The 16,221-nt window shown below is 39.5% G+C and overlaps 1 protein-coding gene and 1 pseudogene across 3 annotated transcripts in view; one reads left to right on the top strand and one right to left on the bottom strand.

Moving 5' to 3' along the window:
* Nucleotides 1-16,221, bottom strand: part of GRM8 (glutamate metabotropic receptor 8) — a 775,007-nt gene that overhangs the window by 664,377 nt on the left and 94,409 nt on the right. The gene's annotated exons all lie outside the window — the stretch shown is intronic.
* LOC101279622 (chromobox protein homolog 3-like) lies at nt 10,265-10,904 on the top strand (annotated as a pseudogene).

Here is a 16,221-nt window from a genome sequence, read left to right as displayed (position 1 = left end):
GTGGAATTGTCCTTCTAAATGACAGGAGTCTGGGGCATTTATTTGCCAACTTCTTACTCCATTGGTTGAGGGTTCTGCCCAATGCATTAATTCTCCCACTCTCTCTACACTAGAACATGCTCCCATGACTTTGGAGAAAGTCCTAAGCATTTAAATTCTTAATAAGTTCCCAGGTGATGCTAATGCGGCTGGTCCTGGCACCACACTCTGAGAAGTCCCCAAAGAAAAGTCTCATGGGTGCCCACAATTCAGTCTGTCTTTGAAGTGGCCCAAGGCAACTGCCCTGCCCTCCCTTCTGTACTGGCTCACACCTGTGAATATCCAGCTCCGCCCACAAAGCCATTAGAAGGATGCTCACCACTCATGCCCCTGTGGTGGTACCCACGTCAAGAAAGCCAATGTCTCTATTCTCCTGATACTCCTGAACCACTCTCTCAAGGTTCCAGGACCAACTCAGGGTCCTACTGTGTCAGCTGGGGTCCTAAGCAGATTCTAGATATACCTAGAATCTTACAAAGTTTTATAGAGCAACTTGCATTCTGTCAGGTCAAACCCAAGCAAGGGACCAAAAACAAAAGATATCATGCCACACCTTCATTAATTCTAGTCTCCTCTCTTCTCCAAAGCTCTATCCCTAACCAGAACCCCCTCCCATATTCAAGACAAGATTTCTCAAAAATAACAAAAAGTAGAAATTGGCTTGGGAACAAGATTGAAACTCTAACATCTGAGCTCCTGAACTCAGCCTGTGAAAATCCCCATGTTTGCTTCTGTCCCTTTGTTTCTATTTTGTTTTTTTAATTGAAGTATAAAAAGTATAGTTTTATAGTATAGTTGATCTACAATGTTGTGTTAATTTCTTCTGTACAGCAAAGTGATTCAGTTATATATATATAGACATTGTTTTTCAATATTCTTTTCCATTGTGGTTTATCATAGGATATTTAATATAGTTCTCTGTTCTATACAGCAGGACCTTGTTTTTTATCCATTCTATATATAATAGCTTACACCTGCTAACCACCTCTTCTTTATCCATTCCTCTGTCGATGGACACTTAGGTTGTTTCCATGTCTTGGATACTGTGAATAGTGCTCCTATGAACTAAGGGGTGCATGTATCTTTTTCAACTAGAGTTTTGTCTAGATATATGCCCAGGAGTGGGGTTGCTGGATCATATGGTAATCTTTTTTTTTTCTTTTTTTTGCTGTATGCGGGCCTCTCACTGTTGTGGCCTCTGCTGTTGCAGAGCACAGGCTCCGGACGCGCAGGCTCAGCCGCCATAGCTCATGGGCCCAGCCGCTCCACGGCATGCGGGATCTTCCCGGACCGGGGCACGAACCCGTGTGCCCTGCATCGGCAGGCGGACTCTCAACCACTGCACCAACAGGGAAGCCCTCATATGGTAATTTTATTTTTAGTTTTCTGCAGAACCTCCATACTGTTTTCCATAGTGGCTGCACCAACTTACATTCCCAGCAACAGTGTAGGAGGGTTCCTTTTTCTCCACATCCTCATCAGCATTTGTTATCTGTAGACTTTTTAATGATGGCCATTCTGACCAGTGTGAGGTGGTACCTCATTGTAGTTCTGATTTGCATTTCTCTAATGATTAGCGATGTTGAGCATCTTTTCATATGCCTATTGGCCATTTGTATTTCTTCTTTGGAGAAATGTGTATTTAGGTCTTCTGCGTATTTTTTGATTGGGTTGTTTGTTTTTTTGTTGTTGAGTTGTATGACCTGTTTGTATAGTTTGAAAATTAAGGCCTTGTCAGTCACACTGTTTGCAAATATTTTCTCCCATTCGGTAGGTTGTCTTTTCATTTTGTTTATGGTTTCCTTTGATGTGCAAAAGCTTTTAAGTTTCATTAGGCCCCATTTGTTTGTCTGTTTTTGTTTTTGTGGGAAAGTGTTGGATATTTCTATTACCTTAACTGTGGTGATGGTATCAGTTCACTTATGTCCAAACTCAACAAATTGTACACATTAGGGCTTCCCTGGTGGCACAGTGGTTAAAAATCTGCCTGCCATTGCAGTGGACACAGGTTCAAGCCCTGGTCCAGGAAGATCCCACGTGCTGCAGAGCAACTAAGCCCATGTGCCACAACTACTGAGACTGCACTCTAGAGCCCGTAAGCCACAACTACTGAGCCCACGTGCCACAACTACTGAAGCCCGCGCACCTAGAGCTTGTGCTCTGCAACAAGAGAAGCCCCCACAATGAGAAGCCCCCGCTCGCCACAACTAGAGAAAGCTTGTGTGCAACAACGAAGACCCAATGCAGCCAAAAATAAATAAATTTATTTAAAAAAAAATTTGTACACATTAAATACGTGCAATTCTTCATTTGTCAAGTATACCTCAATAAGGCTGTTCGTAAAATTTCCCTTATTTGTAATATATAGTAGCACAGAAACATTGATCCCTTTCCTCTAAACTTTGAGAAATCTCTGGAGCAAGCTTTTGCATGATCATGGTATCGGTTATCTATTGCTGTGTAACAAACCAGCCCAAAGCTCAGTGGCTTAAAACAACAAACATTCATCGTAGTCATGAATCATTACTGTACTTAACTACTTTTGAGTTGATTTTGAATTCTATAGGCACAGTCTTCATGTATCTAGTAAAAAAAAGTAGTGGATTATTATGGGCTGAATTGTGCTCTCCCAAAGAAGATATGTGGTATACTCCAATAAAGATATGTTGGATACTACCTAAGGAGACAAAAGACCTGTACTCTGAAAACTATAAGACGCTGATGAAAGAAATCAAAGAAGACAGAAACAGATAGAAAGCTATACCATGTTCTTGGACTGGAAGAATAAATACTGTCAAAATGACTATACTACCCAAGGCAATCTACAGATTCAATGACATCTCTATCAAATTACCAATGGCATTTTTCACAGAACTAGAACAAATAATATTAAAATTTGTATGAAGACACAAAAGACCCTGAATAGCCAAAGCAATCTTGAGAAAGAAAAAGAGAGCTGGAGGAATGAGGTTCCCTGACTTCAGACTATCCTACAAAGCTATAGTCATCAAAACAGTATGGTATTGGCACAAAAATAGAAATATAGATCAATGGAACAGGATAGAAAGCCCAGAAATAAACCCACACACCTCTGGTCAATTAATCTATGATAAAGGAGGCAAGAGTATACAATGGTGGAAAGACAGTCTCTTCAACAAATGGTGCTGGGAAAACTTGACAGCTACATGTAAGAAAATGAAATTAGATCATTCTTTAAGACCATACACAAAAATAAACTAAAAATGGATTAAAGACCTAAATGTGAGACCAGACACTATAAAACTCCTAGAGGAAAACAAAGGCAGAACACTCTCTGACATAAATCGCAGCAGTATCTTTTCTGACCCATCTACCAGAGTAATGGAAATAAAAACAAAAATAAGCAAATGGGACCTAACTAAACTCAAAAGCTTTTGTACAGCAAAGGAAACCATAAATGAAACGAAAAGACAACCCACAGATTGGGAGAAAATATTTGCAAATGATGTGACCGAAAAAGGATTAGTCTCCAAAATTTACAAATAGCTCATTCAGCTTAATAACACCAAAACAAACAATGCAGTCAAAAAATGGGCAGAAGACCTAAATAGACATTTTTCCAAGGAAGACATACAGATGGCCAAGAGGCACACAAAAAGATGTTCCACATCGCTAATGCTGAATGATTAGAGAAATGCAAATCAAAACGACAATAAGATATAACCTCACACCAGTCAAAAAGGTTATCATCCAAAATCCACAAACTATAAATGCTGGAGATGATGTGGAGAGAAGGAAACTTTCCTACACTATTGGTGGGAATGTAAATTGGTAGAGTCACTATGGAGAACAGTATGGAGGTTCCTTAAAAAACTAAAAAATAGAACTACCATATGACCCTGCAATCCCACTCCTGGGCTTATACCCAGAGAAGAATATGGTCCGAAAGGATACATGCACCCCAATGTTGATTGCAGCACTGTTTACAATAGCCAAGACATGGAAGCAACCTAAATGTCCATTGACAGAGGAATGGATAAAGAAGATGCGGTACACATATATAATGGAATATTACTCAGCCGTAAAAAAGAATGAAATAATACCATTTGCAGCAACATGGATGGACCTAGAGATTGTCATACTAAGTGAAGTAAGTCAGACAGAGAAAGAGAAATATGATATGATATCACTTATATGTGGCATCTAAGAAGAAATGATACAAATGAACGTATTTACAAAACAGAAACAGACTCACAGACTTAGAGAACGAACTTATGGTTACCAGGGGGGGAAGAGTGGGGGAAGGGATAGTTAGGGAGTTTGGGATTGTGGGATTGACATGTACGTACTTCTATATTTAAAAAGGATAACCAACAAGGACCTACTGTATAGCACAGGGAACTCTGCTCAATGTTACGCAGCAGCCTGGATGGGAGGGGAGTCTGCAGGAGAATGGATACATGTATATGTATGGCTCAGTCGTTTTGCTGTGCACCTGAAACTATCACAACATTGTTAATTGGCTAGACTCCAATATAAAATAAAAAGTTTAAAATATTCAAAAATCAATTAATTAATTAATTAATTTTCAAAAGAAGTTATGTTGGAGTCCTAGATCCAAGGTCCTAACTCCCAGTACCTAAGAATGTTATCTTATTTGGAGATAGGGCCTTTATGGAAGTTAAAGTTAAAATGAGGTCATTAGGGTTGGCCCTAATCCAACTTGATTGGTGTACTTATAAAAAAGGGGAAATTTGAACACAGAGACAGACAGGCCTAGAAGGAAGATGATATGAAGAGACACGCAGGCAGGGAAAAGATGACTATCTAGAAGGCTTTGGGAAAATCAAGAACTCACTGCTAAGTACATTTACTCACAGAAAGTTTCCTTTCTTGAGAAAAAAATGAGTGAGAAAATATCTACAATTTTGCAATAGATAAAGTTGTTCAACACTTCAAAGACCAATTTAAAACAATCACATCTTGCTACAGATCTCACCTCCATGAAATACCACCTCAACTTGACAAACTACCACTACATAAATTCCAATGGGCCTGATTTAGCCTTAAAACCTGCTGTGGGGCTCCCCTGGTGGCACAGTGGTTGAGAGTCCGCCTGCCGATGCAGGGGTCACGGGTTCGTGCCCCGGTCCGGGAAGATCCCACATACCGCGGAGCAGCTGGGCCCGTGAGCCATGGCCGCTGAGCCTGCGCGTCTGGAGCCTGTGCTCCGCAACGGGAGAAGCCACAACAGTGAGACGCCCGCGTACAGAAAAAAAAAAAAAAAAAAAAAAAAACCTGCTGTGATTCAATGAAGGAAGTGTGAGAACCAAGTGGGATTATTTCAAGAATAAAGTAAAACATTTGCTATCAAAGGTAAATGGAGCTGAAATAGAATTCGCATTATAAAAAAAGTCAAAACAATTTTAAGAAGAAAAAATAAAATGCAATATTATTCAGCTTGTTACCATAATATTTTGAAACTTTATAACTGTCAGAGCAACGCTCATGACATTTCCTGGTCTGTTAACTGATAAGCATTTTATTACCTATGGGGAAAAAAAAGAAACAACTTTAAGCTCTTAACTATAAAATGCAGGCAAAAGAATGGCAGGATGAGTAGACAGGGAAGAGCAGGGCAGCAGGCTGGGGTGGGGACAGTTTCCCAGGGAGGCGAAGCATCATGTGCAAAGCCTCACAACAGAGATTTCTTGAGCCTGTGTTTGTATTTTACATAAATGGAATCATACAATAGGTTAAAAAAAATGCAGGCAAGATATAAATCTTCTAGATATATAAAATATTTCAGCTAATTGAAGAGTCTATCCAAATTTCAGCTAGCTTTCCTCTGGGTCTGTTACACATAGGTCTGAACTTTCACAAAGACCTTGTAACAGGCTAACATTTCTTACAAACTTCAGGAAAAAAAAATTTTTTTTAATACTAAATGTATGACCAGTGAAGAAATATAATGTGATTAAAATTTAATAGGCAAGGGGATTTTTACATTTAACTCATCAGTGGTACTACCTGTTGTATTAAAGAAAATCACCGATTCAGATTAAGAAGATACTTGGTTGCGTTGGGGTTTATGAATTTGTCATCCGTTCTTTAATGGAGAAGTTTACTCAGTAAATTAATACGTTGGAACCATTTTTAGAAAACAGTATTTAACCCATTTAAAAGAGAAAAACTATTTTGAAAAATCTACGCATGCCCATTTCCATATAAATAAACGTGAACATTATGTAAAACTAATTATAAATCAATTTTTTAGCTGTTCATCAAAGCAGGTCCACAGAAATCTCTAACTGAAAAAATTCCAAGCAATTCCTTTTAGGCATTGTTTGAGCTATTACAGATGTCTGAAAATAACAAAACTAAATTTAAAATATTCATAATAATAAACAAGACAAAAAAGACAACCCTCGGGCTTCCCTGGTGGCGCAGTGGTTGAGAGTCCGCCTGCTGATGCAGGGGACACAGGTTCGTGCCCTGGTCTGGGAAAATCCCACATGCCGCAGAGTGGCTATGCCCGTGAGCCATGGCCACTGAGCCTGCGCATCTGGAGCCTGTGCTCCGCAACGGGAGAGGCCACAACAGTGAGAGGCCCGCGTACCGCAAAAAAAAAAAAAAAAAAGACAACCCTCAGAATGGGAAAAAATATTTGCAAATGAAGCAACTGATAAGCGATTCATCTCCAAAATATACAAATAGCTCATGAGCTCAATATCAAAAAAACAAACAACTCAATCCAAAAATGGGCAGAAGACCTAACTAGACATTTCTCCAAAGAAGTCACACAGATGGCCGACAGGCTCATGAAAAGATGCTCAACATCACTAATTATTAGAGAAATGCAAATCAAAACTACAATGAGGTATCACCTCACACCGGTCAGAATGGCCATCATCACAAAATCTACAAACAATAAAAGCTGGATAGGGTGTGGAGAAAAGGGGACCCTCTTGCACTGTTGGTGGGAATGTAAATTGATACAGTCATTATGGAGAACAGTATGGAGATTCCTTTAAAAACTAAAAGTAGAACTACCACGTGACCGAGCAATCCCACTACCGGGCATATACCCTGAGAAAACCGTAATTCAGAAGGACACATGTGCCCCAGTGTTCATTGCAGCACTATTTACAATAGCCAGGACATGGAAACAACCTGAATGTCCAAAGATAGATGAATGGATAAAGAACACATGGTACATATATACAATGGGATATTACTCAGCTGTACAAAGAAATGAAATTGGGTCATTTGTAGAGATGTGGATGGACCTAGAGACTGTGATACAGAGTGAAGCAAGTCAGAAAGAGAAAAACAAATATCGTATACTAACGCATATATGTGGAATCTAGAAAAATGGTACAGATGAACCTATTTTCAGAGCAGAAATAGAGACTCATAGTAGAGAGCAAACATATGGACACCATGGGGGGAAGGAGGGGGTGGGATGAATTGGGAGATTGGGATTGACATATATACACCACTATGTATAAAACAGATAACTAATGAGAACCTGCTGTATAGCACAGGGAACTCTCTACTCAGTGCTCTGTGGTGACCTAAATGGAAAGTAAATCCAAAAAGGAGGGGATATATGTATACTTATAGCAGATTCACTTCACTGTACAGCAGAAACTAACACAACATTGTAAAGCAACTATACTCCAATTTTTTTAAAAAAAGCATTCCTGCCCACAATAAAAAAATATTCGGGACTTCCCTGGTGGCACAGTGGTTAAGACTCCACACTCCCAATGCAGGGGGCCCATGTTCGATCCCTGGTCAGGGAACAAGATCCTACATGTCACAACTAAGAGTTCACCTGCCACAACTAAGGAGCCAGCAAGCCGCAACTAGGAGCCTGCCTGCCACAACTAAGACCCGGCACAACCAAATAAATTAAATAAATATTTTTTAAAAATATTCATAATGAAGGCTTTTTACTAATTCCAACTGAGCTTTCCCCACTCTTCCTTCCAGAAGTGACTTTGTTCTGCAGCTTTGGATGGGACTGGACTGAGGGAACAGATGAGAATTATCCACTTTGAAAGTCAGATTTGGGAGATAAAGAATGAATAGGTAATTTATTTTTCAAAAAATGAACCAAGTATAAGACTGTTAAGAAGTATTAGGCAAAGAGACTCTTTTACATTCATCTAGAATTGTTGTTCTTATTCCCAAGGAGAATTTAAATATGATAAGATAGGCCATTTTTCCCACCTGGCTAGCTCCAAGGAGGTTGCCCCTCTCTGACAAATAACAGGGGAAATATCCAACACAGAACCCTTGCCTGTTATTATCTCGGTAGACAGTAACTTCTAGAGAGTGAGGATTAGTTCTTTCTCCTATTCAAACTAACTACATCTTGCACAGTGCTGTGCACATCATAGGAATTCCTCAAAAGTTCGGTGAATTCCATTGAAAAACTAAGATTATTCACTAACCTTAGCTTCTTCAATGTCAAAGTATAAAGACAGAATCAGATAAGAGCACTGAATTCTAAATTAATTCAGTAAGAGTCATAAATTATGAAGTGCTTCCACCAATATATGGTTAAGTCAGGGGACCTACTTTCAAAATGACTTAGTTATTAAAAGACAAAAATAACACAAATGTCATAGAATTTTCAAAGGAGCTTTATCATTTGTATAACTTGCTAGAATTGGGGTTATCAAATTTAATATGAACAGCTTTCATCAAATTTGTATTTAATGAATGCAGCTGTGAAATGGGCAAATCCAATATACTGCAAACAGCCCAACTCTTACTTCGTTCCACAGATATGATTTACCCTTAACAGCCAGAAGCATCACTTCAAATAGTTTGTGTTATGGCAGAATGGATTATGTCATATTCATTCTACCTACAGGAAGGAAGCTAACATCCATAAGAGCAGCATTCAACTGTGTGTTACAAAGCACAGCCCAGCAGAACGTTTATAACATAAAATGTGAAGATATTTAAAACATAAACTTTGCAGGTTGTGGCAGACCAGAGCCTTCTCTCTTTCCACTAAAGGGATATATTTTTGATTCAAGTCTTTCAAATCCTAGGACCTGAGATCAGCTACAAAACTTACCCAGGACTGTGGAAAAATGTGTCAGCCTCTGCTTTGTACTCCTAAGACTCAACTCACCATCTCTATAAACATGTACATACACAAGCATGGACGTTTCTACAAAGAGCAAATTTATCATTCATTTAACGTGGAGGATGCGTCTGCAATTGAGAATGTAATGGACATTCACATTTCTTCCTCCAGATAAATGTGTACTACGCAGTAAAGCTCCAGTTGAGAGGGCTATGAGTTCTAGTTCTCCTTTTTAATATTTCACTCCTGAGAAAATTCTCCATCACATATAAGCCATTTCTAAAATATTCACAATCTAAGGAGGTTTCCAGATGTACCTGGAAAAATGAACAATTGCATACCAGTTTGACAGACGGTATACAAGAATTAGATCAGAGGGTAAAAGTCACAGCATTCCAATGCAAAGAGGTTTCAAGGTCATTCAGACGTCCAAGTTCAAATCTCAGTTCTGAAAAAAAAAACTAGCTGCCTGATCTTAAACAACTTAATCTTGCGAAACCTCGTTTCCCTCATGTGAAAAGTGGGGATAAAAATAGCACTGCTGTGGGAGTTGAAGTTTACACACACACCACACATGCCACGTCTCCAGCACAATCCCATGGATCAGACACTGCATGATATGTAGCTGTACATGCATAATAACACGTGGACGCTCTATAGCTGTCCCTACGTCCTATTTCCCACATTAAACAGGCATTACCTGCTCATGTTCTCTCCTCCTTTCTGCATTATGGACCATTACAGGCAGAAGCTGTGTCATATTCAATTCTGTAACTGCAGGATCTGACACATACCTGGCATATTGTGTAAACCAGTCAACGGCTACTTATGTTTGGCGAGAGCAGCTGGCTCCTCATATATGTTAACATATTTTATCAAGTAAGTCAAATGAAAAATGAAGTGCTCATTCTTAACCTATTAAACTTTCTCCCTCTGTTTTTGTTAAATTTACATAGGTGGACTCTTATTTAGCTGTAACAATCAGCTGCTGATTTTCTATTTAAAATGTGAAACTTGAAGTTCCCCCATTGTTTCACCATCGTGGGGTTCATCTGGGTACCATTCCAAAAATTTAATTTGCTTTGTTATTAAAAAAAAAAATACTAGCCCAGCCCTGTCCACCTTGATGTGGCTGGAGGCGCGCAGGGCCTGGGACACCACAGACCTGGGACCCAGAGCAGCTCAGAGGCAGTGAATAACAGTTCTTCAAGTCTGCAATAAAAAATGGCCTCCAATAAAACTACATTGCAAAAAATGGGAAAGAAACAGAATGCAAAGAGTAAAAAAGTCGAAGAGGCAGAACCTGAAGAATTTGTGGTAGAAAAAGTACTGGACTGACGTGTAGTGAATGGGAAGGTGGAGTGTTTCCTGAAGTGGAAGGGATTTACAGATGCAGACAATACTTGGGAACCCAAAGAAAATTGAGATTGTCCAGAGTTGACTGAAGCATTTCTTAATTCTCAAAACGCTGGTAAAGAAAAAGATGGAACAAAAAGAAAATCTTTATCTGACAGTGAATCTGATGATAGCAAATCAAAGAAGAAAAGAGATGCTGCTGATAAACTAAGAGGTTTAGCCAGAGGTCTCGACCCAGAGCGATAACTGGTGCCACAGACAGCAGTGGAGAATTCATGTTTCTCAGGAAATGGAAAGATTCAGATGAGGCGGACTTGGTGATGGCAAAGGAGGCAAATATGAAGTGTCCTCAAATTGTAATTGCTTTTTATGAAAAGAGACTAACTTGGCATTCTTGTCCAGAAGATGAAGCTCAATAATTGTCTGCATTGCTTTTTATATACATTTATATATATATATATATATATATATATATATATATATATATATATATATAAAATCTGGGTCTTGGTTTTTTGATTTATTAGTGTGAAGAAATAACTACATTCTAATGAAAATCAAATTTGATACGTTCGTTTTGAAGTAGTATTGGGGAAGTTGTTGGGTTTTGGGGTCTTTGGGGGGGGCTTTGTTTTTTTTTTTGCATCTGTACCACTGGTTACTTTGAACAAATAAAAGCTTTCTGTAGTTGCTTCCTTTAGCAGAAAAGAACATTTGATACCACGGTATATTATTTCCTCTGCATTAGAGAACAGCTTTTCTAAATGTTGGGGAAAATCTCCATAGTCATTACTCAATCAGAATTCAGAATTTGCATTTAACTCATATATGTCTAAGGACCTTTCTGGGTTTTTTTGTATGTGTATACATAAAATACATATGTAAATGGTTTGGGGGATTTTTGGTTACTGTTTAAATACATTTACCAAAACAAAAACAGCCTTTCACAGCCATGGATAAACCCATGTTTCTGGGATTCTATCATTTTAAGCAATATAAGAAATCACGTTCAACTTAAATTGAAAATTTAAGTCTTAACCTTTCAAATTAAATAATTTTGTAATTAATTAGGCAAATTAATGTAAGTAATTTAAATTGGATTTTTTTTTTTTTTTTTTTGGTACGTGGGCCTCTCACTGTTGTGGCCTCTCCCGTTGTGGAGCACAGGCTCCGGACGCGCAGGCTCAGCGGCCATGGCTCACGGGCCCAGCCGCTCTGCGGCATGTGGGATCTTCCCAGACCTGGGCACGAACCCATGTTGCCTGCATCGGCAGGCGGACTCTCAACCACTGCGCCACCAGGGAAGCCCCAAATTGGATAATTTTTTAAAGCAGCCCTATCAGAATTTGCATCCATATCTACCGTCATATAAATGCAGTTTTATATGCAAAACCCCTGAAAGGAAAATGTTATCACTGTCAACAAATGACACCCAAATGAAAAAATGAGGAAAATTCTGGTATGTTTTAATTAGCCAAGCAAGACTTAGTTAAATGGACATTTAAAGCTTCCTTTTGGCAAACCATTCCTTTATAAGAAGTTGAAATCCCTGTGCTGTATTTACTGAAAGACTGTGATACATGGAATGTCTCAGACTTGTTAATGGAAACCTAATCAGATGGTTAGAGACGCTGGCAATTTAGGATCTGCAGGAATAAATGAGTGAACAAACTTTTCTAATCTAAACTTGACCTGCATGTTTTTTCAAACTTTACCCCAACCCACTCCTTACACGTAGGCTCAATCTTCTCTGTATTTTGGGTTACTGGTTCAGCAGAAGCCAGGAAAAACCATAACTTTGTAGTAATCAGAATGTTATTCAACTGTATATTGTCTACTTTATGGTAAATAGTGGTGAACAGTGGTCAATAAATAGTTTTATATTCAAAAAAAAGATACTAATAGAATTGTACGTCTTGAACACAGGTGAGTTTCTTTTTGTGATTCAAAATGAAACAACCTTTCTGGGTAAAAACTTAAATAGCTGATTTCTGCCTAGTGGAAAGATTCCCTGTTTACAGTTCTTTGCTAAAAAGGAAAGAAATGAAAATATTTTTGCCAGATTGTAAGCCCATAGGAAAGTTACAGATTAGAGTTTGCACTAATTGCTCAAGCTCATTTCTTTTTCAAAAAGGAGATCCTAATTTTTAACAACTTGACAAGATTACAGCAACCTATTTGGTACAACTCAGATTATTTTCATATTTCCTCTTTTTCTTGCTCCAACTGGTGGCCAATCTCAGTCAGAAGTCTAAGCAGCACCTCCAGTCTCCTCTCCACAAAGTGTGCCAGAAACAAGTAGCACAGAAGAGGTACCACCACCCTTAATTTGAACCTTTGTGATACCCTCAGTCCACAACTGCAAAGCTCGTCTTCGATTTACCTTTTCCAAACAAATAAACCATGTAATCTAATTCCACCCCACACCCCCAACCTCACATCCATTCTCCTTTTGATACATTTTTCTCTTTGTTTTTTATTTGTTTGTTTGTTTTTAATACAATGAGCCCCATATACCCAGAGTCATCCCTCAGTATCCGTGGGGAATTTGTTCCAGGACCTCTGTGGATACCAAAATCCGTGGGTGCTCAAGTCCCTTATATAAATGGCACAGTACAGTCAGCCCTCCATATTCCTGGGTTCTGCATCTGCGGATTCAACCAAATGAATTGAACTGTGGTTGGTTGAACCGCCCGATGCAGAAGCAGTGGGGGCAGAGGGTCCACTGCTTTTCCTACTCACTGGATCTAGTAGAGCATCAAATAAGTAAGCAACCTGCGGAACCTTTATGTTCCCTGCAGGGAGCCTGAAACCTGTGTTTTCACAAGCCCTCCAGGTGGTCCTGACATGCGCCCAAGGTTGGAAACCTCTGCTCCAGCCTTTCGGGATGGGGCCCAGACTGGCAGATACTTTTCATGACTTTTTGTTCTTATAAACATACTGAAGATCCCCAATCACCTGACTGTTCCCAGGGCCAGGATTTGAGTGACTTAATGCTTAAGTACAATTCTGATAGAAGTCACAACATTTCCATTTCATAATAACTAATGTTTGGGTGAATAAAGTCTTTGTCTCTTGGAATTTGAACTACCTCACTACAGATTCTTAAATTTTATTTGTATCACACACATCCACATGCAACCAAAGCAATTTGAAGGAGAAACCCAAAGGAAAAAAGGCAAAACATCTGTCTTTAGTGGGGAAAGCATTGCAGAGGGTCCAAAAGCCCTACCTACCTGAAACCCAACTCTCAGCTCACTCTCTCTAACAATGAGAAAATCGGAATGGAGAATATGGACGGTTCAGTGCAAGTAGCAGTAACATATATGTTGTTAACAACATATATGTTGTTACATATATCAACATATATGTTGATAACAAAAACAACATTTATTTTGTCCTTACTGACATAGGCACTTTGTCAAATGAGCCACGTGTATTATTTAATCCTTACAACAACTTTTCCCATTTCACAGATAAGGAAACTGAGGCACAGAGATGTTAAGCAACCTGCCCAAGGTCTTAGAGATCTTAAGTGGCAGAGCTGGGACCCCACAATCTAGGTTTCTCTGACTTCAAGCTCCATAAACTCTTAACAACTTTGCTGTGCTGACTTCCAGCCCATCAGCCCAGATTTGGTGGACAATGGGAAAATAACTTGATGGTGCGTTATCTAGAAACCTCTCCCATGGACTGGACACTGCAGTTTGGATGCCCAGTCTGTCTCACAGACCTATTTAGGGGCTCATTTTCCTCCTTCCCCACGAGAAAGATTACAAAGTGTAACCTGAGTACATCAGGCCTTGAGGCAAACTCTACCATTCACTGTAACTCACAATAGTCACATCAACATGGTACCATCTTGAATATCAGAAAGGACATAGTATGAGCAAACTGCCTGATAATCAAGTCTAAATAGACTTACTGGTTGAGAAATAATCCTGGCATATATTCTTCAAGCAATATTTACTCACTGCAGAACAATGAATTTAAGTTTCAGCTTTGGAATCCATTGCTTGTTTTAAATGTACCAGACCGTCTTGAGATAATTATCAACCCCTCCTCAGTGCTCCCCACTGCAAGTGCTTCAACACTATTATCTTGCCTCATCTACACACTGAATCTCTGTAGCTCATGGAAAGCCTGTGTCAGAGTAGATCAAGACTGAGGCACTGGGCAGAAGTTCGTGGAAAAAAAGACACAAGTCCTGAACTTTAGGCTCTTTCCATCAGAAGTAAGAAAGAGGGCAGACCTTAAAGTGGCTGGCAAAGTCAAGTGACCTTTATAAACACACTACACAAGATCCCATAGACGCCAGCCCACAACTGGGACAGCTGGCCACTCGCGCTGTTAGAGCAGGTTCCCTCCCAGGTCCACAGAGAAACGTCCAGATGCTCTCTAGGCTGCCCCCACTCTGCTTGAATCTTGAGGGCAAAATACTCCTAGTATACTTCCTTTATACATACTTCCTCTCTGGTAGAGTCACAGTTTGCCAACAACAAAGGTAGAACTAATTTACGTACACACCGAAATACATTTCATTGCTCATACAAATTCAATATTCAATCAAGACAGTATAGCAGTAATCTTACTCTATTTCCAGTTTTCTCAGTCTGCACTAATGACATTTTGGACCAGATAATTCTTTGCTGTGAAGGGCTGTCCTGTGCATGGTAGGTTTAGCAGCATCCCTGGCCTCTACTCACTAGATGCCAATAGCAAACCCTTTCCCCAAGTTGTAACAACCAAAAAATATCTCTGGGAGAGCAAATCACCCCTAGCTAAGAATCACTGCTCTATTTGCTCAATTTGTCCCATTTGTCTCTAAAAGGCAAAAGTAATACTTCTGTACTACAATGCAGCTGTTTTAAAAGATATTTCATATACCCTGTGACTGCCAGTCTCTGTGATTCTCTGATGATTATTCAGACATCCAAGCGGCCTGCCTTTCTTATTCTGGCATTGTTACTGTATTAAAATTCCCTTGGCTCAAGTGCCAGACGCTGCCTGGTCTCCATCTCTCCACCTTCCTTTTCTGACAACCTGAGACCCCTGAATTCCACCCAACTTTGTCTCTCAAGGACTGATCTTTTTTTTTTTTTCTGAGTTATATAATAATATATTTATTGAGTATATACAGTGCACCAAGGAGGGTTTGTTTTGTTTTGTTTTGTTTTACATCTTTATTGGAGTATAATTGCTTTACAATGGTACGTTAGTTTCTGCTTTATAACAAAGTGAATCAGTTATACATATACATATGTTCCCATATCTCTTCCCTCTTGCGTCTCCCTCCCTCCCACCCTCCCTATCCCACCCCTCCAGGCGGTCACAAAGCACCGAGCTATCTCCCTGTGCTGTGCGGCTGCTTCCCACTAGCTGTCTACCTTACGTTTGGTAGTGTGTACATGTTCAAGGACTGATCTTGATTTGGCAAGGAGGGATACTAGCCTAATGTTCTCATAATCAATTTCCTGGTACTCCCACTATTTGTCATTAAACCACATCCTGGTGATCCAGTTTTGAAAACCAGGCATGTGCCTTGAACTGGAAACAAAGTCCCCACTCACCATTCAATGTTGATAATTCAAGTTGTGTCTTATACTTTTATAATTGGTCTCATGATGCCACGATCCTCTAGAACCAGGACCCTAAATTATTCTTGCAGTCCTGCCTCAGAATTTGTGACTATCTGTATGCTCATGGAATCGTTAGCCCAATATTATTTTGTCTGCTCC

The sequence above is a fragment of the Orcinus orca genome, chromosome 9 (genome assembly GCF_937001465.1).
Source record: "Orcinus orca chromosome 9, mOrcOrc1.1, whole genome shotgun sequence".
Classification (NCBI taxonomy): Eukaryota; Metazoa; Chordata; class Mammalia; order Artiodactyla; family Delphinidae; genus Orcinus; species Orcinus orca.
This window is presented reverse-complemented; position numbering and strand designations above follow the sequence as displayed.